At 45.2% G+C, this 23302-nt stretch overlaps 1 long non-coding RNA gene across 2 annotated transcripts in view; it reads left to right on the forward strand.

The window, feature by feature from the left end:
• The window catches only part of LOC103884202, a 32953-nt gene extending 10346 nt beyond the window's left edge, over positions 1 to 22607 (forward strand). The window contains exons 3-4 of one of the 2 annotated variants that reach the window (XR_002521915.2): positions 21275 to 21404; positions 21500 to 22607. This is a non-coding gene — a long non-coding RNA (uncharacterized LOC103884202). Of the gene's footprint in view, positions 1 to 21274 lie in introns of both variants that reach the window. The other variant, XR_001902319.3, reaches the window with a different exon arrangement.
• Positions 22608 to 23302: the final 695 nt, after the last annotated feature.

Raw genomic sequence — 23302 nt, forward strand, 5'->3', positions numbered from 1 at the left:
CTCCAGCCACTAACTGGGTGTGGTGCCTGGTGCAAGTTGCTGTAGCCTCAGTGTCTTCCTCTGAAAGGTGGGAATGATAGCAGCACCTCCTGCAGAAGGTTGATGGGAGCTTGAAATATGAAAATGTATGTAATGGTGACACACACAAGAGTAGCAGCTATTACTGTTTTTATATGGAGAGGTCTACATGGGGTGCTATGGAGCCCAGAGGAGCTGCTCCCAGCCACATTCCCTAACCCCCCTCGGACCTGAGTCTCCTTTCTCCTTTCCCCTTCAGCCCCAGCCCAGCCCAGCATGGCCCTGGCTCCCCTGTCACCTCTTTCCCCATGGCCCATGCTAGGGCCTGTGCTCAGTGAGGGCTGGACACTCTGTGAGCATGGCCAGATTCTGGTGGCCCCAGAAGACTCCTGGCAGAGAAGAAGGGCTGCAGGAGGTGAATCAGCTCCACTGTGTTGTGCTCGGTCCTGCTCCTGGGCTGCTCATGGGGGCGGGTAGGTGGGTGGGGTCTTCCTGAGTTGTGAGCCCACCAGGCCCCTCAGCCAGCAGTTGTGGGTGTGGCCAGCAGCCTTTGCAAAGCTTCTAGCAAGAAGGAATCTTCCTGGGCATCCTCCTGCTTCCCTCCTAAAGGAAACCACACAAGGATAGAGCTCCCCACACCCACGTGTCCAAACACAACAGCTTATTGAAGTTTATTGTGAAGTCAGTGTATTGCACTTTGTGCTGTTTTGCTGATTGGTATTTGTTTAGCTGACAGATGTGCTCTGCATGAACGAGTCAAGGGTGTTTCCATCCCTGTTGGTTCATCAGGAGGGGGCTGTAGAATCTGGGGCCAGTGGGATCTTCACCTTGGAGGAGCAGGAACTTGAATCAGATAATTCTGCTGGTGCCTTGTGCGTGTATCTTATCTGAATTTTACTTCCTGCCTTGACATTTGGAAGTGCTGAGCAGTCCGGAGATGGCTCCCTGCATTAGAGTCCCTGTGCCTTGTCAAGCCTTAGAAATGCGGGTTTGCCTTGATGGAACAGATGGATTTCATGATGCACTGTCTGATGTATTCAGACCCGTAGTGTAGGGTGCCCAGGGCTGTGGGGTATAATGGGGGAGCCTGGGAGAGCATAAGCTCCTGAGGCTCCCTCTTGGCCTGCACTGAGTTAGCTGCTGGGCCAGGATGGTGAACAGACAGACCCAGCAGCTGCCCTCCTAGAGCTGACAGTCTAGCAGGCAGACCCCCTGATTGCAGAGTTACGCAAATAATTGAATAAAAATCACAAGTGTGGAAAAGCACAGAGCAAGAGAATAGGCCTGGGGCTGGATGATGTATCTCTGGTCTCAGCAGGGTGACAGTCCCCTACCCAGCTTCACTCGTGGTGCTCGTGGCATACCCACTCTCTCCCCGCCAGGCTGAGCAGCTTCTCGTTCGCTGAAGAGATCAGCCATGTCTTTGCTTGGGCTGTTCTCATTTCCTGATAAACTACTCATCCTGCAAAATTCAACCCAGGTCTCACTCCCTCCAGGAAGACCTCCCCGCCCTCCTGCTGGCCCTACACTTTAGTTATTCCCTCCCCTGAGTGACCTGCCATTGCCCTACTCACACCTTATTTTAATTTACCACATTTGTTTTTAGAGTGAATTTTATTGCAATGTCATTCACACAACATAAAATTTATCATTTTAAAGTATTCAAGTCAGTAGTTCTAAGTACATTCACCATATTGTGTAATAACCATTCCCACTAAATCAGAACATTTTCATTACCTCCAAAAGAACTCCCACGCCTATCAGCAGCCCCTCCCAATTTCCTCCTCCTCCAGCCCCAGACAACCACGAATCTGCTTTTGTCTCTCTAGATTTGCCTATTTTGGACATTTTATATTAATGGAATCATACAATGTGGGATGTTTTGTATCTGGCTTCTTTCACTTAGCATAACATTTCCAAGGTTCACCCTCACTGTAGCATGGGTCAGTGTTTCATTCCTTTTTGTGGCTGAATCATATTCCATTGTATGGATGTATCTCATGTTATTTACCCATTCATCCATTGATGGATGTTAGATTGTTTCCACTTTTTGGCTATTACAAATAATATTGCTATGAGTATTCACATGGAAGTTTTTGCATCGATATATGTGATATGGTTTTGATGTTTGTCCCCTCCAAACTTCACATTGAAATGTAATTTCTAATGTTGTAATTGGGGCCTGCTGAGAGGTATTGAATCATGGGGTGGATCCCTCATGAATGGTTTAGCACCATCCCCTTGGTGAAAAGTTCTTGCTCAGTGAGTTCACATGAGATCTGGTTGTTTAAAAGAGTGTGGTGCCTCCCACCTCCTCTTTCTTGCTCCCACTTTCACCATGAGATGCTAGCTCTCCCTTCACCTTCTGCCATGATTGTAAGCTTCCTGAGGCTTCACCAAAAGCCAAGTACATGCCTGTACAGCCTGCAGAACTGTGAGCCAATGAAACCTCTTTTCTTTATACATTACCCAGCCTCAGATATTTCTTTACAGCAACACAAGAACGAACTAATACCACATGCTTTCAATTTCCTTGGGTATATACCTAGGAGTGGAATTGCTAGGTCACATGGTTACTCTTACATTTAACTTTTTGAGGAACTGCCAAATATTTTCCAAAGCAGCTGCACCATTTTGAATTCCTAGCAGGAGTATATCAGGGGTTCATTTTCTCCAAATTGTCCTCAACACTTGTTATTATCTGTCTTTGTGATAAAAGTCATCATCCTACTGGAGGTGTAGTGTTATCTCATTGTGGTTTTGATTTGCATTTACCTGATGAGTAGTGACATTGAGCATATTTCTTGTGCTTATTTGCACACTCCATTTGCGTATATTCTTTAAAAAACTATCTGTTCAAATCTGTTGCCCATTTTATTTTACTTGAGACGGTGTTTCACTCTTATTGCCCAGGCTGGAGTGCAATGGCATGATCTCAGCTCACCACAACCTCTGCCTCCCGAGTTCAAGTGATTCTCCTGCCTCAGCCTCCCAAGTAGCTGAGATTACAGGTACCCGCCACCATGCCTGGCTTATTTTATATTTTTAGTAGAGACAGGATTTCTGCATGTTGGTCAGGTTAGTCTGGAACTCCCAACCTCAGGTTATCTGCCTGCCTTAGTCTCCCAAAGTGCTGGGATTTCAGGCATGAGCCATGGTGCCCGGTCTCTGTTGCCCATTTTAAAAATTATTTTTTATTGTTCAGTTGTAAAAGCTATTTATGTATATTGGATACTAGACCCTCATTAGATATATGACTTGTAAATATTTTTCTCCCATTCTGTGGGTTGTCTTTTCATTTTCTTGTTGGTGTCTTTTGATACAGAAAAATTTTAAATGTTGTTGAAGTACAATTTATATATATTTTTCTTTGATTGTTTGTACTTTAGGTGTAATATCTAAGAAACCATTGCCTAATCCAAGGTAATGAAGATTTATACCTGTTTTCTTCTAAGAATTTTATAGTTTTACCTCTTACATTTAAGTCTTTGATATTTTTCAGTTAGTTTTTGTTGATGGTGTGAGGTAAGGGTCCAAATTCATGCTTTTGCATGTGGATGTACAGTTGTCTCAGCACCATTTGTTGAAAACACCATTCTTACCATTTGACCCAGCAATCCTATTACTGGGTATATACCCACAGGAATAGAAATCATTCTATTATAAAGATACATGTATGCATATGTTTATTGCAGCACTATTCAAAATAGCCAAGACATGGAATCAACCTAAATGCCCATCAATGATAGACCAGATAAAGAAAATGTGGTATATATAAACCATAGAATTACTATGGAACCATAAAAAAGGATGAGATCATGTCCCTTGCAGGGACATGGATGGAGTTGGAGGTCATTATCTTTAGCCAACTAACAAAGGAACAGAAAACCAAATACTGCGTGTTCTCACTCATAAGTGGAAGCTAAATGATGAGAACACACGGACACACAGAAGGGAACAACACACAATGGGGCCTATTGGAGGGTGGAGGGTGGGAGAAGGGAGAGGATCAGGAAAAATAACTAAGAGGTACTAGGCTTAATACCTGGGTGATGAAATAATCTGTACAACAAACTCCTGTGATACAAGTTTACTTACATAACAAACCTGTACATGCACCTCTGAACTTAAATATTTTTTAAAAAGAAAGAAAAGATCATTCTTTTCCCAGCAAATGGTTTTGGCACCTTTTTTGAAGATAAATTGACCATAAATGCAAGGGTTCATTTCTGGACTCAATCTTACTCTATTGATCTATATGTCTATCCTTATGTTAGTGTCCCACAGTCATGATTACTGTATGTATTTTTTTTCATTTTTTGGATTATTTATTTATTTAAATTGTGGTGAAGTATACATAACATAAAATTTTTCCTCCTCATAATTTTTTAGTGAACAGTTCAATAGCATTAAGTACATTCACACTGTTAGGTAACCATCACTACCATCCATCTTGCAAAACTGACACTCTGTACTTTTTAAATAATAACTCCCTGTTCTTCCTCCTCCACCCCTGGCAACCACCATTCTACTTTCTGTTTCTATGAATTTGACTACTCTAGATACCACATATTGATTATTGTAGTTTTGTAGTAAGTTTTGAAATTAGGAAGTCTAAGTTCTCTGACTTTGTATTTTTAAAGTTTGTTTTGGCTTTTCTGGGTCTCTTACATTTTCATATAAATTTTAATAGCTTGTTCGTTTCTGCAAAAAGGGCAGTTGGAATTTTGAGAGGTATCATATCAGATGTAGATTAATTGAAGAATATTACCATCTTAATAATATTAAGTCTTCTAATCCATGAACATAGAATGACTTTTTATTTATTTAGGTTGTCATTAATTTCTTTCAACTATGTTTTCTAGTTTCAGTATGCAAGTGTTGCACTTCTTTGGCCAAATTTATCTTTAACATTTTGTCCTTTTAGATGGTATCAAAACTGGAATTGTTTTCTTAATTTTTGAGTGAGGTTATGAGCCACTGGAGGGCGGAGTCAGTTGGCATAGGCAGCCAGCTGTGCATCAAACCTGGTTTCCCTTTCCTCAGGCAGCTACATGGGGCCCTGTGTCTGTACCACTGGAATGTGAATGGAAGTGATGTGGCCACTTCCAGGCCTGGTCTGCCAACCTCCTGGTATAATCTTACACATCATCTTCTCCCACCTCCCAGCCAGAGGTCAATTCCCAGAATGACTGTGGAAGCCACTGTGTGACATGGCAGAATTTCCATCAGCCTGAGCTCCTGAATGACCCTGAGGAAGAGAGAAGACAGGTGTATCTGTGAGAGAGTGAGAAATACTTCATAAAGTCACTGAAATGTGGGAGTTTACTTGTTATAGGAGGTAATATGACTAAAACAGATACAATCATCCTTATTTCTGAATCTCTAACACCATGTGTCATACCTAAGAGGTGCTTGATGAATTTTTTGGAATGAGTGCATTTTAAGCTTTCCTGACTTGACACTTCAAAGATGTCTTTGAGTTCTCCTTTTCCCTTTTCTCCTACAGTTAAGCAAATGTTCGTTGAGTGAATTAATTCATCCCAATGTTGCCTGGAGTACAACAAAATAATATTTTGGGAAAGCATCAAAAAGTGGAAATCAGTAGATGGTAACAAGCATCCTTTTATTTGCAAAAATTTCTAAGGTCGAGTTTAAAAATTGTTTTTACTATGTTTTGTCTTCTGATCCCATAGTATTCCTATGAAGTAGGCATGACGGTTGATAATGAGAGTCAACTTGATTGGATTGAAGGATGCAAAGTATTGTTCCTGGGTGTGTCTGTGAGGGTGTTGCCAAAGGAAAGTAACATTTGAGTCAGTGGGCTGGGAGAGGCAGACCCACCCTCAATATGGGTAGGCACCATCTAATCAGCTGCCAGCATGGCTAGGATAAAAGCAGGCAGAGTAACGTGGAAACGCTGACTTGCTGAGTCTTCCAGCCTCCATCTTTCTCTCATGCTGGACACTTCCTGCCCTCGAACATCGGACTCCAGATTCTTCAGCTTTTGGGCTCTTGGACTTCCACCAGTGGTTTGCCAGGGGCTCTCAGGCCTTCCATCACAGACTGAAGGCTGCACTGTCAGCTTCCCTACTTTTGAAGTTTTGAGATTTGGACTGGCTTCTTTGCTCCTCAGCTTGCAGACAGGCTATTGTGAGACTTCACCTGTGATCATGTGAGTCAATACTCCTTAATAAACTCCCTTTTTAATATACATCTATCCTACTCATCCTGTCCCCCTACAGAGCCCTGACTAATACAGTAGGTATACCAGCTACCGCATTCAACTGGTGAGGACACTGAGGTCCAGGAATATGAAGTCACTGGCCCAAGGTGGACCTAGGTGTGTGGGCCCAGGAACATGTCTCATTCCACCACCTCCCTCTGAGCATCAGGGGTCACACTAGAAGGGAGTGGCCATGGTAAGCATCTTCTCTCCCTGTCATTGCACATACTGTTTCCTCAGCCCGGAGCATCTTCCTTCCCTTGCTGATTCCTACTCCATCCACACAATTCAGCTTAGGACTCCCACCTCCAGGAAGCCTTCCTGGATGCCCCTTCCCCACTGAGCTTGGGGTAGCTGCCTTCTCAGAGGCCATGAAGTGCTTTCTTCGTCAGAACCATCACTAGAGTAAGTGAGAGTGTGGACTCTAGAATGGACTTCCAGAATTTAAATAGTGACTTCAAGTGACTTTACTGTCCTCAGGCGCCAGACAGAGATGGTCCTAATAGGACATAGCTTGTCAATTTGTCATGAGGACTAAATGAATGACACACGTGCAGCACTTGGAATGATGCCCCCACATGCAAGTGCTCAGCAAATGGTGGCTTTTCTCTGTTATACCACAACCCCATTGTCTGTTTATGTATCTCTTGACTGTGGCTCCTTGAGGCAGGGACCTGGTAGTAGTAGGTGCTAAGTAAATAGCAGTAAATTGGATTAATAATTGCAAAATGGGCCAGATGCAGTGGCTCATGCCTGTAATCCAAGCACTTTGGGAGGCCAAGGAGGGAGGATTGCTTGAGTCCAGGATTTCGAAATCAGCCTGGGCAACATGGCAAAACCCTATCTGTACAAAAAAATACAAAAAATTAACTGGCATGGTGCTATGCACCTGTAGTCCCACCTACTTAGGAGGCTGAGGTGGGAGGATCACCTGAGCCCAAAAAGTCAAGGGTACAGTGAGCCGTGATCGTGCCACTGCACTCCAGCCTGGGAAACAGAGTGAAACTCTGTCTCAAAAAAATAAAAATAAAAAATTGCAAAATGAGCAGAGCTCCCTCCACTCTGGCTTACTTCTCTCAGTGTGTGGGTTAAATGCAAGAATGGAAAATTCAAGTCCCGTAAAAACGTAGGAGATTGTGATTACCAGAAGAATTTTGTGTCAATATGCCATTGTTAACAGAGTCTTGTCCCTTGGGTTTGTTGAAGCATTAACTTCCTACTTGACAGCATTCATGGACATGATCTTCTCAAAGACAGAAATAGAAATGGAGAACCCACCCTTCGATTCAACTTTGGTGAAAGTGAAAAGGAACGATGTCACAACTTAATTGGATAAACCTGGGACAAGAGAATTTGATTATAATGAGCACTTGACAGTTTCAAAGTGTCTTGCTGGTGAGGTGAGGCTATTTACATTCCACAGCTGCAGGAGCCCAGAAAACAGAGAAACTTTCCTTAGGAGGGGAAAAGGTCAGTTTACATTTAATTTTATAGAAACCCTTTTGTCCATGTTTTCTGAGATGGAGCAAAAACTTCTTGAAGAAACAGTAACTCTCAGTTCTTTTTGGATTCTCATTCATTGATAAATGGCGAATTCTTGCTAAATCTCTCCAGAATGTCAGCATCAGTCTCAAAGTATGTGTACATCATTGCACATTAAGCTATGAAATACTCTATTTGCCCTTTAAGCTGCTAGATATTTTCTTTCTTTCTTTCCTTTCTTTCCTTCTTTCCTTCCTTCCTTCTTTCTTTTTTTCTCTCTTTCTCTCCCTTTCTTTCTTTCTTTTCTTTCTTTCCTCCTCTCCTCTCCTCTCCCCTCTCTCTCTTTCTTTCTTTCTTTTATTATTATTATTATTATTATTTTGACAGAGTCTTGCTCTTGTTGCCCAGGTGGAGTGCAGTGGCGTGCTCTCAGCTCTCTGCAACCGCCTCCTGGGTTGGTTGCAGCGATTCTCGTGCCTCAGCCTCCTGAGGAGCTGGGATTACAGGCACACACCACCACACCCGCCTAATTTTGGTATTTTTAGAAGAGACGAGGTTTCGCAATGTTGGCCAGGCTGGTCTCGAACTGCTGACTTCAGGAGATCCACCTGCCTCTGCCTCCCAAAGTGCTGGGATTACAGGCATGAGCCACCACACCTGGCCTAGAAATTTTCATAGCAGATGTAGCTTGTTCATTTATATTGTAACCAGACTCACCAGCCTTGAATCAATTGCTACATGCATGGTTTAAGCTTCTCTCAGAAAATCTTGGATCCCTGAATCTAGTTTTTCTCTTTTCAAGCTGCAGGTAATGTAAAATAATGCCTCTAGTGGCTTAAGTCCAAACAAAATGCCCATCTAGTTTCTTCAACATGGGAGACTTCTTGGCACTTTGGGGAATTAATTTTATTCAGTCAGAGATGAGAATTAAGCAGCTTAGTTGGAGGGAGCCATCAGATGTAGTCAGGACCCACCAGCCAGAGGCAATGGGGTGGAGTCTGCCAGGAGGCCCAGCACATTCACCACACAGAGAGAGGATGAGTTGCTGGTTTTCTTTCAAACAGAGGCCAGCTAGAGCCAGGGACGGCAACTTGGAACGTGTCTAATGACGAGAGCCTTTCTCAGCTGGTTCACTCATTCTTTATTTCATCTATTCATTCACTCAGAAAATGTTTGCTGAATATCTGCCACATGACAGGCACTGCTTTAGATATTAGGGAAACAGTGTATCTAAGACCACAGTTCTCTACTCCATTATTTGAAATGGCAGGAAAGGGAAGCAGAAAGTAAAGCAAACCCACAATGACTCCCATGTAAGAGACGGTGGTAAGTGCTATGAAGAGAAACAAAGCAGGTAAGGGCCAGAGAACAAGGGGTGTTCTTCTAGATGGGGAAGTCCCCTCTCTGGAAGGTGACATGTGTGCAGAGCTGGGAATGAAGTGAGAGGGTGAGCCTGGAGGTTATCTGGCGGAAGAACATTCTAGGCAGGGGCTCAGCAAGTCCAAAGGCCCTGAGGTGAGCGTATACCTGGAATATTGGAGGAAGAGCAGGGAGGCAGATGTGCTGGAGTGCAGGGGGTGAGATGAAGCCAGAGGGAGCTGGGGCCAGGTGGGACCAGCATTTCCAAGAGCTTCCTCTGATCTGGACCTAGGGAGACGTGTGAGGGGCACAGAGATCCCATCGCTCCCATCAGCACCTCCGATTTGGGCTTCAGACACTCCTACCTGGTACAAACGCCTTGAGCTGGAAGCAGGAACATCAGGTTTGAATCTCTCTGCTCCTTCCTGTAGCAACTGTCGCCTGACTGAGCGGACCTTTCTGAGCCAGAGTTCCTTTATGTATAAAATGGAGATCACCACATCTACTTTTGAAAAACGGATGGAGGCTGGGCACAGTGGCTCACGCCTATAATCCCTGAACTTTGAGAGGCCAAGGCAGGTGATCACCTAAGGTCAGGAATTCGAGACCAGTCTGGCCAACATGGTGAAACCCTCTCTCTACTAAAAATACAAAAATTAGCTGGGCATGGTGGCGGGCACCTGTAAACCCAGCCACTCGGGAGGCTGAGGCAGGAGAATTGCTTAAACCCAGGAGGAGGAGGTTGCCGTGAGCCGAGATCGTGCCATTGCACTCCAGCCTGGGTGACAGAGTGAAACTCTGTCTCAAAAAACAACAACAACAACAACAACAACAACAAACAGAAAGAAACCGATGGAGTACAGTTTGTTCTCTTCATTCCTAAGGGAAAATCCATCTCTTGCTCCTTAATACTGGTCTGGTTCCTGCACTCTAAGCTAGGAGATGGTTGAGACATAAAATTACGAAGGTGGCATGCAGAACTATAGAGCTTACAGAGCTTTATACATCTCGTTCAGCTCTTCTGGCAAATAGAGAGGGATGGATGGATGTATTATTGGTAATTATTAGTTTCCTGTTTTACAGATGAGAAAACTGAGGACTGGGACCTGATGTGAGTTGTTCAGGTGGCCAAGGGAGGAATTGAACTCAGATTTGTGTGACTCTAAAACCCAAGTATTTGGGCTGTTTTTTTCTCCTTTTGGTTTGTCACTTGTAACCTGCCTGTCCCTCTCACTGTAACACATGTGGCCATGACTCTGACTTTCAGTTCACCTGTGGCCCGGTGCCCCAACCTTTGCTTTGTTTGTCAGCCTCCCCCATTAGACTATGAGGTGCTTGAGGACAGGGGAAGGTGTCACCTGTCTCCACATTCCACTGAACAAACTGGGTAACACTGAGAGAGGTCGCATGCTGCAAAGAGCACTGGGTTGGGAGTCTGACCCCTGCGGGCAGGTGAGGCTCCTTCTTAGCAGACATGACTCATTTGTGGAGGAATTGCATTAGTCAGGGGAGGCTAGGCCATGCCAAGATGACAAATTAACAGACACCTCAGGGACTTGACACACTGAAGGCTTAGTTCTTATTTGTGTCACACATCAGTGCTCCCCTGCCAGTGCTGACTTGGGGGTCCAGGCTTCTTCCATCTTGGGACATCATTGTCTTAAACACATGGCTGCCAAGGTCACTTTGGAAGGTGCAGGGAAAGAGAGAATCAGCCAGGATGCTTTTTTTTTTTTTTTTTTTTTTTTTTGAGACAGAGTCTTGCTCTGTGCCCCAGGCTGGAGTGCAGTGGTGTGATCTCGGCTCACTGCAAGCTCTGCCTCCCGGGTTCACACCGTTCTCTTGCCTCAGCCTCCTGAGTAGCTGGGACTACAGGTGCCCACCACCATGCCCGGCTAATTTTTTGTATTTTTAGTAGAGGCGAGGTTTCACCGTGTTAGCCAGGATGGTCTCAATCTCCTGACCTCGTGATCTGCCTGCCTCAGCCTCCCAAAGTGCTGGGATTACAGGTGTGAGCCACTGCGCCCGGCCGCCAGGATGCCTTTTAAGGAACACCACGGCTGAGTGGCTTTCACCTCTCTGCCATATTCCTTTGGCCATAACTCAGTGCTATGGTCTCCAGTCTAACTGCACGGGAGGCTGGGAAATGCAGGCCAGGACATGCCCAGGAAGAAGAAATGAGTGGTGGGCCTCAAGGCTTGTCTGTGCCACAGCCACCCAATTTTTCAAATCTCACGCCTGGACAAGAGTCCACCAAGCTAACCATCTTATGGAGACAGTAGGGCAGGATTTTTGCAGCTGGTATTTCAGGACTTACCATTGCCAGATTCTCAGGGCAATTCCCTTTCCACTTTTGAGACTTAATTTTCCCCTTGGTAAATACGTGGTTGTTCCCCATCTGTGGCCTGTGGATCCCAGTAGGGGTGAGGGGACTGCATAGTTAATTCTGAGTCTTAGCATTCCCCTATAAACCAGCACTGTGGCAGATGGAGGGAGTGTAGATGCTATAGGTACCCAATAGAAGCACACTTATTTTAAAACCTCGCTGTTTTTGTCATACATATTCTCAATTAATATAAACATGGAAATAGTTTCTATCAGGTGAATAATTGTGAAATACTTTAGGTTAAAGATCTTCATAATAAAAAATATCTAGGCTGGGAGCGGTGGCTGACGCCTGTAATCCCAACAGTTTGGGAGGCTAAGGCAGGGGATCACTTGAGGTCAGGAGTTTGTGACCAGCCTGGCCAACATGTTGAAACCCCGTCTCTACTAAAAATACAAAAACGAGCTGGGCGTGATGGCAGGTGCCTGTAGTCTCAGCTACTCAAGAGGCTGAGGCAGGAGAATCTCTAGACTGGGCAACATGGTGAAAACCCTGTCTCTACCAAAATAAATAAATAAATAAATAAATAAAATTTTAAAAAAGGGGAGTGGTGGTGAGCCAAAGGACTTGAATAGATATTTCTCCAAAGAAGATATACAAATGGCAAAGTACATGAAAAGGTGTTCAACATCACTGCTCATCAGGAAAATGCAAGTTAAAACTAGAATGAGAGATTCTGTTACACCCATTAGGATGGATATTATTGAAAAACAAAAAACAGACAGCAAGTGTTGGTGAGGATGTGGAGAAATTGGAACCATGTATGCACCATACTGTATGAGGTACTTAAAGTAGTCCATTCATAGCAACAGGAAGGAGAATGGTGGGTGCCAGGGGTTTGTGGGGGTGAAGATGGGAATGTTAGTGTTTAATGGGGACAGAGTTTCAGGCTGGGAAGATGAAAATGTCCTGGAAAAATGGATGCTGGTGACGGTTCCAAGACAATGTGAATGTGCTTAATGCTGCTGAGTGGCACATTTAAAAATGGTTAAAATCGGCCAAGCTTGGTGGCTCATGCCTGTCATCTCAGCACTTTGGGAGGCTAAGCTGGGAGGATCATTTGAGCCTAGGAGTTCGAGACCAGCCTGGGCAAGATGGTACCCCATCTCTATACATAAAAATAAAACTGGTAAAATGGTAAGTTTTATGTTGCGTATGTATTAAAACGTGTGGGGGAAGAAGAATGATGAAAGGCTCCTGGGAAGGCCAAGTGCTTCCCTGTGAAGCAGGGAGCCTGTGGGGCTCAGAGGGTGGAGTCAGGCAAACTGGGCACAGCAGTGGGGGCCTCAGGGCTTTCGAGGGGGCTGGGACTGACCTTTCTCCCATTTGCTCCTGCTGAGAGTCCCAGAGACCAGCTCAGCTTGGCCTGAGGTCTCAAAGGCATTTCTGAAATGCCTCACTCCAGAGGGCACTGCTTCCTGCCACAGTGACATGGGGGATGGTCCCGGGAACTCATCCCAGCTAAGTGACCTCTCTGGCTGGCTGGCCTCTGTCCAATGCCAGGCATCATCTGGAACCTCTAAAAAGCTCATTTAGCATGAGGGCAGAGGCATGGCGTTCAGGGTCTGCCCCGTAATGGGAAACCAACTGTCCTTTAGAAAAAGGCATCAATTCAAAAGCAGTCCGTGGGATCATAAATCAACCGACATGTTCCAAAAATGTTGGAATCACAGCAACTTCGGGGGGATCTGAAAAGCTCTCCATTGTAAACAGACAAATTGTTTGGGATAAAAGGAGAGAAGAAACTCGGGCGATGCCACCTTCACAAGTGAATCGGCTCTTTTTTAAGCCAGAAGGAGTGTCTATTGTAGGACTTGTTCTTTCCTTTTCTCTTTTGTATCGTTGGGCTTCAAAGAGGATGGCGAGAGGTTAAAACACAGCGACAGAGGCTGCCCTTGTGATTTTTCAGGCTGCTGGAAACAGAAAGATATCAGGAATCTACTGAGGTGGTGTAGACATGGGGTCTTGGCTGGGATTCCTCGCGGAATCAGGGAATCATATCGGTGTGTGGGGACATGGGGCCTGCGGCGCTTTACAGGTTTCCCGAGACTAAAGCAAGGCCCGGGAAGCCTGAGCACTTTATCCAGGGCCACCTGGCTACTAAGGGCCAGTCCCTACCGGTGGCTGATTTGCCTCCAAATGAATTTTCTGATGTCCACATTTCGCTGCAAGAAAGACTCGAGTTAGAATGTGCTGAATTTCAATCCCGGAGCCTCCCAGGAGGAGGCGTTCATTTGCTCCCCAGACTTTCACCATGGTGGCCAGAGTTCTCAGCCCAGGACACCTCCTGTTGAGGACCTGGGCACTGTCTGGGATGTTTGCCTGTTTCTCACTCTTCCACCCCGCCTCTCCCCTCCAGAGTACCCAGTTCACCTTTAACCAGTTTCTTTCAGGCGCGCAGATGATATTTCAACTTCAGAGAGAGCGACAGAGTTGGGGGGCCTTTATGGATCTGTGACCCCCGGCTCTTTGAGTTGCACAAACTAGCTCTCCCCCGCCCGGTCCAGCCGCTGCCAGCCCCAGCCCTCTTCAAAGGCCGGCTGGGTGCCACGCAGCAATTTCCGCTGCCGAATCTGACAGTGACAGTTCACGGGGACCTTCTCTCCCTCCCTCTCTGTTCTCCATGCTGGGGCCTTCTCAACTTTAAGGCTGATAGGGTCTTGTCACAAAGTCTGGCTGGAATAGGCTGAAGGGAGACAGAAACTGATAAATTTTCTTTTGATCTCAGATCTGCAAAGCCGCTCAGAAAAAAATAAATCGCAACAGTGGGTCCACGGTGGTTGGTCAGAGCCAGGGAAGACAGAGAAGGTTCCTTCTCCAGCTCAGGGTTCCCTGATTCCCCCTGGTACATTACATATCAAAAGGATGCGGGTGCGCTGGGGAGGGATCCCTGGCTCAGAACAAGGCAAGGAACCTAATTAGGTGAAAATCATTTAAATGGTTTTCACAGCATCGCTCCATTTAAAGCATTTATCACCACCTAACGCATAATTAACAGCAGGACAAGCGATTGAACAAAGGCTCTCTTCTACTCAGAGGGATTATGTTAATTTTCATTAATCTTATATATTATCATCGCTTTCCAAATGAACGTTATCTTAAAGGCCCAAATGCCTTCTTTGATCTTGGGGAAGAGAGAAAAAGAGAGAGAGAGAAGAAAAGATTGTAACCTGTGTTTGTTTGGAAATGACATTTTAACAACAGACACAAAGTACAGGATCAGAAGTTTTTGGTATTCAAGAGTTAATTCACAAAAAGAAAGAAATTCTGTGTGGAGGAATGAGGCGCTGCGCTTGCCTGGAAACAGGAGGATTGGGCCAGATGGGTCGTTTGAGGTCTCCTTAATTTGATTGTTTATTACGGTTCTAAGGGAATATACTCGGATTCTGCCATAACATTCTCATGTCGTAGGACGTGTCTGCCCCTTGCCATCCTAGCTCAGAGGGTCCCCTACAATAATTTTAATTAAAAAAAAAAAAAAATCAGTGAAGACAAGTAGTTATAGAAACTGGCTTAATATGAATAATAACCACATGCTGTTCTCTTCATTTGATAATTAATTACTTGATCTGTATTATGTCATCAAATCCATACCACAGCCTGATTGTCATCCCCACGATACAGATGAGGCAACTGAGCCATGGGGAAACTGAGGTAGCTTGTCTCAGTTAATATTTGGGATACTCACCCAGGCAGGTGGCCTCCAAAGCCTGTATTCTTAGATGCTGGGCTGCACGGCCCACCTGCATGGTCAGGAATCTTGCTGTAACCTGTCTGTCTGGGCTCCCATCTCAGCTGTGCCCCAGCTTCGTGTGCAATCTTGGGCAAGTGTCTGTGCCTCTGGGGCCTCAGTTTCTTCATCACCAATGTCCGGAATATCGGTCTCTGCGCCGGGCGAACAGCTCGCATTTATGGAATGCTTTGTTGAGCGTTGGTGCTGTCGTTTCCCCCATTTTACAGATGAGGAAACTGAGATCTTAGAGGCCCTGCCAGGTTCACACGCTGTGAGTTGTGGAGCTGGGATTTGAACCCAGATCAGCAGATGCTGAGCCTTTTCTTAACCTTTATGATCTGTTGACACACAAAATCCAACTAAGGGCCTTTCTAGCTTTAAACATATATATGTTTTTGGTCTTTTTTTTTTTTTTTTTTGAGACAGAGTCTTGATCTTAGAAATGCTCGTTCCTCGGTGCCATAAAGAAATAGCACTTGAACGTAAGTTTAATTTCCTCAGCAAGGCCATTTTTTTACTTTCTGCAGAAAGGGTACACTCATCAGCAGTTTTGCCACAAGAGTACACTGAACAAAGGAGACAGGGTCATTTACAACCTGACGTGTCCACCTTACTGCTGTGTTCGATTTCTATTGGCTGGAACGGGGCCTCACATTCTGTATTTGTCCTGATTGGCTAGCAACTTAGAACTTTTACAAAGAGGCAAAGGCAGAGGAGAACAAAGGAAGGAGGAGGTAACTTGTGGAATGCTGAGAAATTTAAAAACCGCTTCAAATAAGGAAGAGGAACAGCCTATGACCTAATGCTTGCTTGGACCAGTATAAGCATGCCGGGGTAAATATTTAGGCTAAATTGTGGGAGCTAAGAACATAAAGTACATTGATTTCTCTATTACGGCTAGCAGATATTTAAGAATGTTAGCACAGGTCTTTGAATACATTTTGCTTCTAAGAGAAGTTACTATTTATTCTTAATTAGATGGGGAGGAAAAGTCTTTGAAGAGGAAACTCTACTTTTTACATTGCACATCACCCAGGCTTGAGTGCGGTGGCATAAGCTCGGCCCACTGCAACCTCCGCCTCCCGGGTTCAAGTGATTCTCCTGCCTCAGCCTCCAGAGTAGCTGGGACTACAGGTGTGCACCACGATACCTGGCTAATTTTTGTATTTTCAGTAGAGATGGGGTTTCACCATGTTGGCCAGACTGGTCTTGGACTCCTGACCTCAGGTGATTCGTTGCCTGCCTCGGGCCTCCCAAAGTGCTGGGATTACAGGATGGTCACCTGTTTCCTAGCTTTAAAGAAATAGGATTTCTATGGGGGGCGGAGGGGCAGTGTTACTGTGTTAGGATCCCAGTATCTTGACTGTGGTGGTAAATACACAAATCTATCCTGATGAAATTGTATAGAATTTAATACAGGTTTGGTGCGTGGCTCAGTTTCCATAATCCCAGCACTTTGGGAGGCCTAGAGACGGGATAATCAATGCAGGTCAGGAGATTCTGAGACCATCCTGGCTAACACGGTGAAACCCTGTCTCTCACTTTAAATACAAAAAACTAGCCAGGCGCAGGTGGCGGCTGCAGTCCCAGCTATCGGGAGGCTGGGAGGCAGGAGAACATGAACTCCAGGAGGTGAGCTTGCAGTGAGCTTTGAGATCGCCACTGCACTCCAGCCTGGCTACAGAGCGAGACTCTGTCTCAAAAAAAAAAAAAAAAGAATTTATTACACAGACACTAATACAAGTAAAATTGGGAAAGTCTGAGTAAGATTGGTAGATTAAATCAATGCCGATATCCTGATTGTGATATTATGCTATGGTTGTCAAAAATGTTACATGGGTGAGCAAAGTGCATAAGGAGTCTTTCTATATTGTTTCTTACAACTTCACATGAATCCACAATAATCTCAATCAAAACATCAATTTACAAAATGGAAATGGGCTGGGCACGGTGGCTCATGCCTATAATCCCAGCACTTCGGGAGGCTGAGGCAGGCAGATTGCTTGAGCCCAGGGCAACATGGAAAAATGCCGCCTCTATAAAAAAATACAAACAAATTAGGCATAGTGGTGTCTGCCTGTGGTCCCAGCTACTTGGGAGGCTGAGGTAGGAGGATCACTTGAGACCAGGAGATAGAGGTTGCAGTGAGCTGAGATTATGCCACTGCACTGCAGCCTGGGCGACAGAGCCAGACTCTGTCTCAAGAGTAAATAAATAAATAAATGAATAAATAAACTTAAAAATATACAGGATTCTATCTATAAATACACTGAGTAAATTTATTGTGTATTTGTGAAATGTTCGGAATAAATATAAGACCTGGTTCTTGCCCTAGAGGAATGTACTGAATTAATAATAATCATAATAGTAATAACTTTTAAATGACTACCACTTATTGAGTGACCCTGTGTCAGGCACAATCCTGAAGCTCTGTATTAATTTCCACAGCAATTTTTTTCTTTCTTCTTTTTTTTTTTTTTTTGAGACAGGGTCTTGCTCTGTCACCCAGGCTGGAGTGCAATGGCACAATCAAGGTTCACTATAGCCTCAACCTCCTGGGCTCAAGCGATCCTCCCACTTCAGCCTCTCAAGTAGCTGGAACTACAGGCACGCACCAGCATGTTCAGCTAATTTTTTTTTTTTTTTTTTTTTAGTAGAGACTGGGTCTCGCCATGTTGCTCAGGCTGGTCTTGAACTCTTGGGCTCAAGCAATCCACCTGTTTCCGCCTCCCCAAGTGCTGGGATTACAGGTGTGAGCCACCACGCCCAGCCCATTATCACTTCTTTACAAGTGGAAGAAACTGAGCTTCAAAGAGGTTAATAACTTGCCCAAGATCACCCGTCATGTAAGTGGTAATGGTGGTGGGCATGGGTTCAAGCCTGACTCTGGATGCCACTCCTCAGCCAAGCCAGGATTCCCTCAGCACCTTCTATGCCAGCACATTCCAGTAAAATAGTATCATTCTGCCCTGGCACAGTTTGACCAGGCAGGCAATATCATCCCCATTTTGCAGATAAGGAGACTGAGGCTCAAAGTTGGAGAAGACTTGAATCCAGCTGCCCCTTTTTCCTCCTACAAGGAGGAGACAGAGCTGAACACAGGTCTCACAGCACTGTGAGGTCATTCTGGGGCTCAGGGTATGCCTCAAAGAAGGAGGTATCTGGGCAGGCCTGGGGTATGTGTGGGGGTAGGCAGGAGATAAGTGAGTTTCAGGAGCTAAGAGCAGGGTGTGAGCTGAGCCTGCAGCTGTTTATTCAGCTTTAGGGGGAAAGATTTCATCCAGGGCCCTGGTTGGTGATAAAGCAGCTCTGTTTTCAAACCAAACATGGCTTTTCCTTCGAGGACTGGGAAATTTGGGAAGAAAGATATTGCATGGCTCTCCTGTGGATCTTTCCGGCCCTATCACCAACCAAATATCTCACTGGACTCTTAGGGGAAAGTTGAAATGCACTCCCAAAGAGATTCAGGCCGCTGCGGGTAACTTCAAAGGACGGTCGTCCAGAAAGCTGAAATTTTAAAAGCCCATGACAGTCCTTTAAAGGTGGCCTGGACACGCATTGTTGGTCTGGCGCCCATTGTCCCTGACCCTGACCAAAAGCCTCACAGAGCTGCAAAAATGTCTGTGGCCAGGACTGGCTCTAATTTGGGCCTGGGAGGCAGGACTGAGAAGAAAACCCATGTAGTGAGCCTGCACCAGGCCCTAGGAACTTTCTACACTTTTTCTCTCTTTAAGACTCATAATAGTCCTGGAAGAGAAGAAGTCTCACTCCCATGTTCTAAATGTACAACCTAGGGGAAGTGACAAGAAGGGTCTCATTCGCGATCACATGGCTGAGAAGTAAGAGATCTGAGATTTGTCGGCTCCAAAGAACTGAGTTGTAGTGACCTGAGAGATCACAGACCATGACAATGACGATGACAACTACTATCACTCATTATACAGATAATATTTTTTAAAGATGGCTGTGACAATATCTCCCATTCCACATGTTCTTATAATGTGACTTTGACACTCCTCCCACTGAGTGGTGGGGGTGCCTGTATTCCCTCCCTTTGAACCTGGGCAGGCTTGTGACTATGGCAGAAGTGACACTGTGGAACTTCCAAGAAAAACTTATTAGATTTTAAAATGTCATGCATGTCTACCTTACTCTCTTGGGTCTCTCTTGGAACCTAGCCACCATGCTGTCAGGAAGCCTAATCTAGCCCACATGGAGAGAGCACATGTTCTAACCAAGAGCCCAACTGAGGTCCCAGCTGAAAAGCAGCATCAATTGCCAGACGTGGGAATGAAGACACCTCAGAATGGCTCCCACCCCTGAGTCTCCCTCAACAAATTGAGTCTCCTGTGTGCCAGATGTTGGGGAACAAAGACAAACTATCTCTGCCCAAATTCCTGACCCAGAGATTCATGAATGTAATAAAAATGGCTGTGCAATGCCACTACGTTTTAGGGTTCATTTGTTACTTAGCAGCAGTATGTAGAGCAAATACAACCATTGAATAAGGGCTAACATTGACCAAGTACTTGCCGTGTGCTCAGCACTGTGTTAAGAGCTTACACAGTCAGAGGAAGAAGGAAGTTTGAAACTCAGCTTCTTCTACTTGTAAAGAAGTGATAATGAGGCTGGGCGCAGTGGCTCACGCCTGTAATCCTAACACTTTGGGAGGCTGTGTAATCCTAATACTTTAAGAGGAGTGGATCACTTGAGGTCAGGAATTCAAGATCAACCTGGCCAATATGGTGAAACCTTACCTCTACTAAAAGTTCAAAAATTAGCCGGGCGTGGTGGTGTGTGTAATCCTAGCTACTCGGGAAGCTGAGGCAGGAGAATCTCTTGAACCCAAGAGGCAGAGATTGCAGTGATCTGAGATTGTGCCACTGCACTGGAGCCTGGGCAACACAGCGAGACTGTCTCCAAAAAAAAAAAAAAAAAAGTGAAAATGGGCTAGGCTCTGTGGCTTATGCCTATAATCCTAGTACTTTGGGAGGCCGAAACAGGTGGATAACTTGAGCCCAAGTGTTCAAGACCAGCCTTAGCAACGTGGCAAGACCCTGTCTCTACAAAAAAAAAAAAAAAAAAAAAAAAAAGCTGGACATGGTGGTGTGTGCCTGCAGTTCCAGCTACTTGAGAGGCTGAAGTGGGAGGATCTGCTTGAGCCCAGGAGGTTGAGGCTACAGTGATATATAGAAGTTTTTTTTTGTTGTTCATTTTTTTTTTTTTTTTTTGTAGATTGGAATGCAATGGCACGATCTCAGCTCACTGTAACCTCCACCTCCTGGGTTCAAGCGATTCTCATGCCTCAGCCTCCCGAGTAGCTGGGACTACAGGCATGCCCCACCATGCCTGGCTAATTTTGTATTTTTAGTAAAAACAGGGTTTCACCATGTTAGCAGGCTAGTCTCAAACTCCCGACCCCAAGTGATCCCCCTGCCTTGGCCTCTGAAAGTGCTGGGATTATAGGCATGAGCCACTGTGCCCAGCCTACACAGAAGTCTTGTGTAGTACTCCTGGGAAGCCTTCTGAAACACAGATTTACAATACTGGAGAGATGAAAAATGTAGGTTTCCAGACCCCATCCCAAACCCGCTGAGACCACATCATGCACAGCATCCCAATGGTGAAAGCAGGGTCAGACCAAGCCCAGGAGAAGAGTCAGGACAATGTGATTCCACTTAGTGCAACAAATATTACTGACAGCCCTGACTACATGCCAGGTGCCTGGACTTCCCTCAGCTACTCAGGAGGCTAAGGCGGGAGGATCACTTGAGCCCAGGAGTTTGAGGCTGCACTGAACCATGATCACTGCAATTTAGCCTAGGTGACAGAGCAAGATCTTGTCTTTAAAACAAAATAAAATAAAAATATTATTATAATGAAAGAATTTAAATAACACACAGTGTTGTAGAATATAGAATACATGCATATAGATGACACAGTGCCGATGGGGATGACAACTCATGACCATCAGGCTTGTACTGGGCACCCTCCTGGATTCTCTATGCACAGATTCTAGTCGATTACCTTCTCATAACTGCTCCCCCACCCCACCCTTTCTATTTTTTAGATGCAGAGATTCAGAGAGTCTAAGCAACTTTTCTAAATCATCTAGCTGGAATTCTGGTAACTGAGCCAGGATCTACCCCAGGTCTGACTCCAAAGCCTTTGTCTTCCAGCACACACTGCTGCTGCCTGGGGTAAGAGCTCAACATTATGCTTGGAAAAAGGAGCTTTTCTATCTCATTGTGGAGGGCTGGGATGTATCTCGTGTCCACGCTCCCCTCTTTCTTAGAAATGGACACGTTACTGCGTTCCCCAGACTCTTTTGCAGCAAGGTGACCAAGTGAACACTTTCTGGCCAATGAGGTGTACACAGAAGTCTTGTGCAGTACTTCTGAGAAACCTTCTGAAGGAGAGCAAATATACTCTTCTCCCATTTTCCTCAAAAACCTTCTAGCGAGAATGTGGATATGATGTCTGGAGCTCTAGCAACCATATCAGACCATAAGGATGAATGTACACCCCAGGAAGGACAGAGAGGAAAGCCAGAAAAAGACTTGGTCCCTGCTGGCTGAAGAGCTACCATACCTGCCCCTAGATCATCTATTTTTGGTCATCTTCTATGCAAGGGTGAATGAACTTGTATTGTGTTTACGTCACTGTGATACTGGGTTTTGTTTCTCGCCAGTTGAATGTGATCCTAAATGATAAGAGTGGGGCAACTGAGAGGAAGAGAATTAACTTGGGTTGGGTTTTGAAAGATGGGTAGGACTGAGACAGGGATGGGGAAAGAAGTTCCTTATAGGTGCTGGGAACAGCAAGAGTGAGAAGGGTCCTTGAGGTGACATGTGGAGTATAACAAGGAAGATGTAGGAGCTAAGCAGGGTTAACGCAATGTTTTGTAAAGAGCTTTGGCTGCCAGGCAGTCAAGATACAATTTCAACTGTTAAGCACTGGGGAGCCGTGGAAGGTGTTTGAGTGGATGAGTGATGTGTTTGGTACTAGATTTTACCTTGACGGAGATCTGTAGGCAGAACTCGAGAGGAGGAAGCGTGGGCCAGAACTGGGGACCTGGGGGGTAGGAATTGCTTAGAAAGGAGGTTTGGAGAACAGCTTTAGCAACAGTCCATGGAATCACTATTGCATTAAACAGTGGTGTGCTAATACTGTGGATGATGTGGAAGCCACTGAAACGATGATGCACAAGACAGCGTGGTAACATGTCAAGTTACTCATGGTATATTGTTATATGACAAAAATAGGTCTCCAAACAGTTTGCACAAAATGATGAGTTCCTGAAAATTCACTCCATGCATTTTATTTAAAAGCCAAGGGCTGGGCGCGGTGGCTCAAGCCTGTAATCCCAGCACTTTGGGAGGCCGAGACGGGTGGATCACGAGGTCAGGAGATCGAGACCATCCTGGCTAACATGGTGAAACCCCGTCTCCACTAAAAAATACGAAAACTTAGCCGGGCAAGGTGGCGGGCGCCTGTAGTCCCAGCTACTCGGGAGGCTGAGGCAGGAGAATGGCGTAAACCCGGGAGGTGGAGCTTGCAGTGAGCTGAGATCCGGCCACTGCCCTCCAGCCTGGGCGACAGAGCGAGGTCCATCTCAAAAAATAAAAATAAAAAATAAAAAAAATTTTAAAAAGCCAAGAAGGTTATTCTCCAATTGTTAATAATAGTTACTACTAGGTGGGAGTTTTTAGGGATGATTTTTCTTTCTTCTTTTGCTCGCTATTTTCTAAGCTGTTAGTAGTAGTAGTAGTAGTAGTAGTAGTAGTAGTAGTAATAGCTAAGCACTCCTGAGGGCCCACAGAGCTCAGTGCCAGCCTCACTCTCAGCGTTAATTCATGCATTTAAATTCTCATAGTCCTCCATGAGGGAGGGACTTTAATTTTCTTCTTTATATATTTGAGGAAACTGAGACTCAGAAAGCAGGAGCCTATGTCTAGGGGAGAGTACCCATGGAAAGAGAGGTGACAATGAGGAACTGAGAGAGGGGACGTCCTAGCTGGACAGAGGAGTTAGGGAGTGAGGAGGGAAAGGCCTTCTCAGAAATCCCAGGGGATGCACGCATCGGCCTTTACAGTTT

Source organism: Papio anubis, chromosome 3 (genome assembly GCF_008728515.1).
Source record: "Papio anubis isolate 15944 chromosome 3, Panubis1.0, whole genome shotgun sequence".
In the NCBI taxonomy this organism is placed as follows: Eukaryota; Metazoa; Chordata; class Mammalia; order Primates; family Cercopithecidae; genus Papio; species Papio anubis.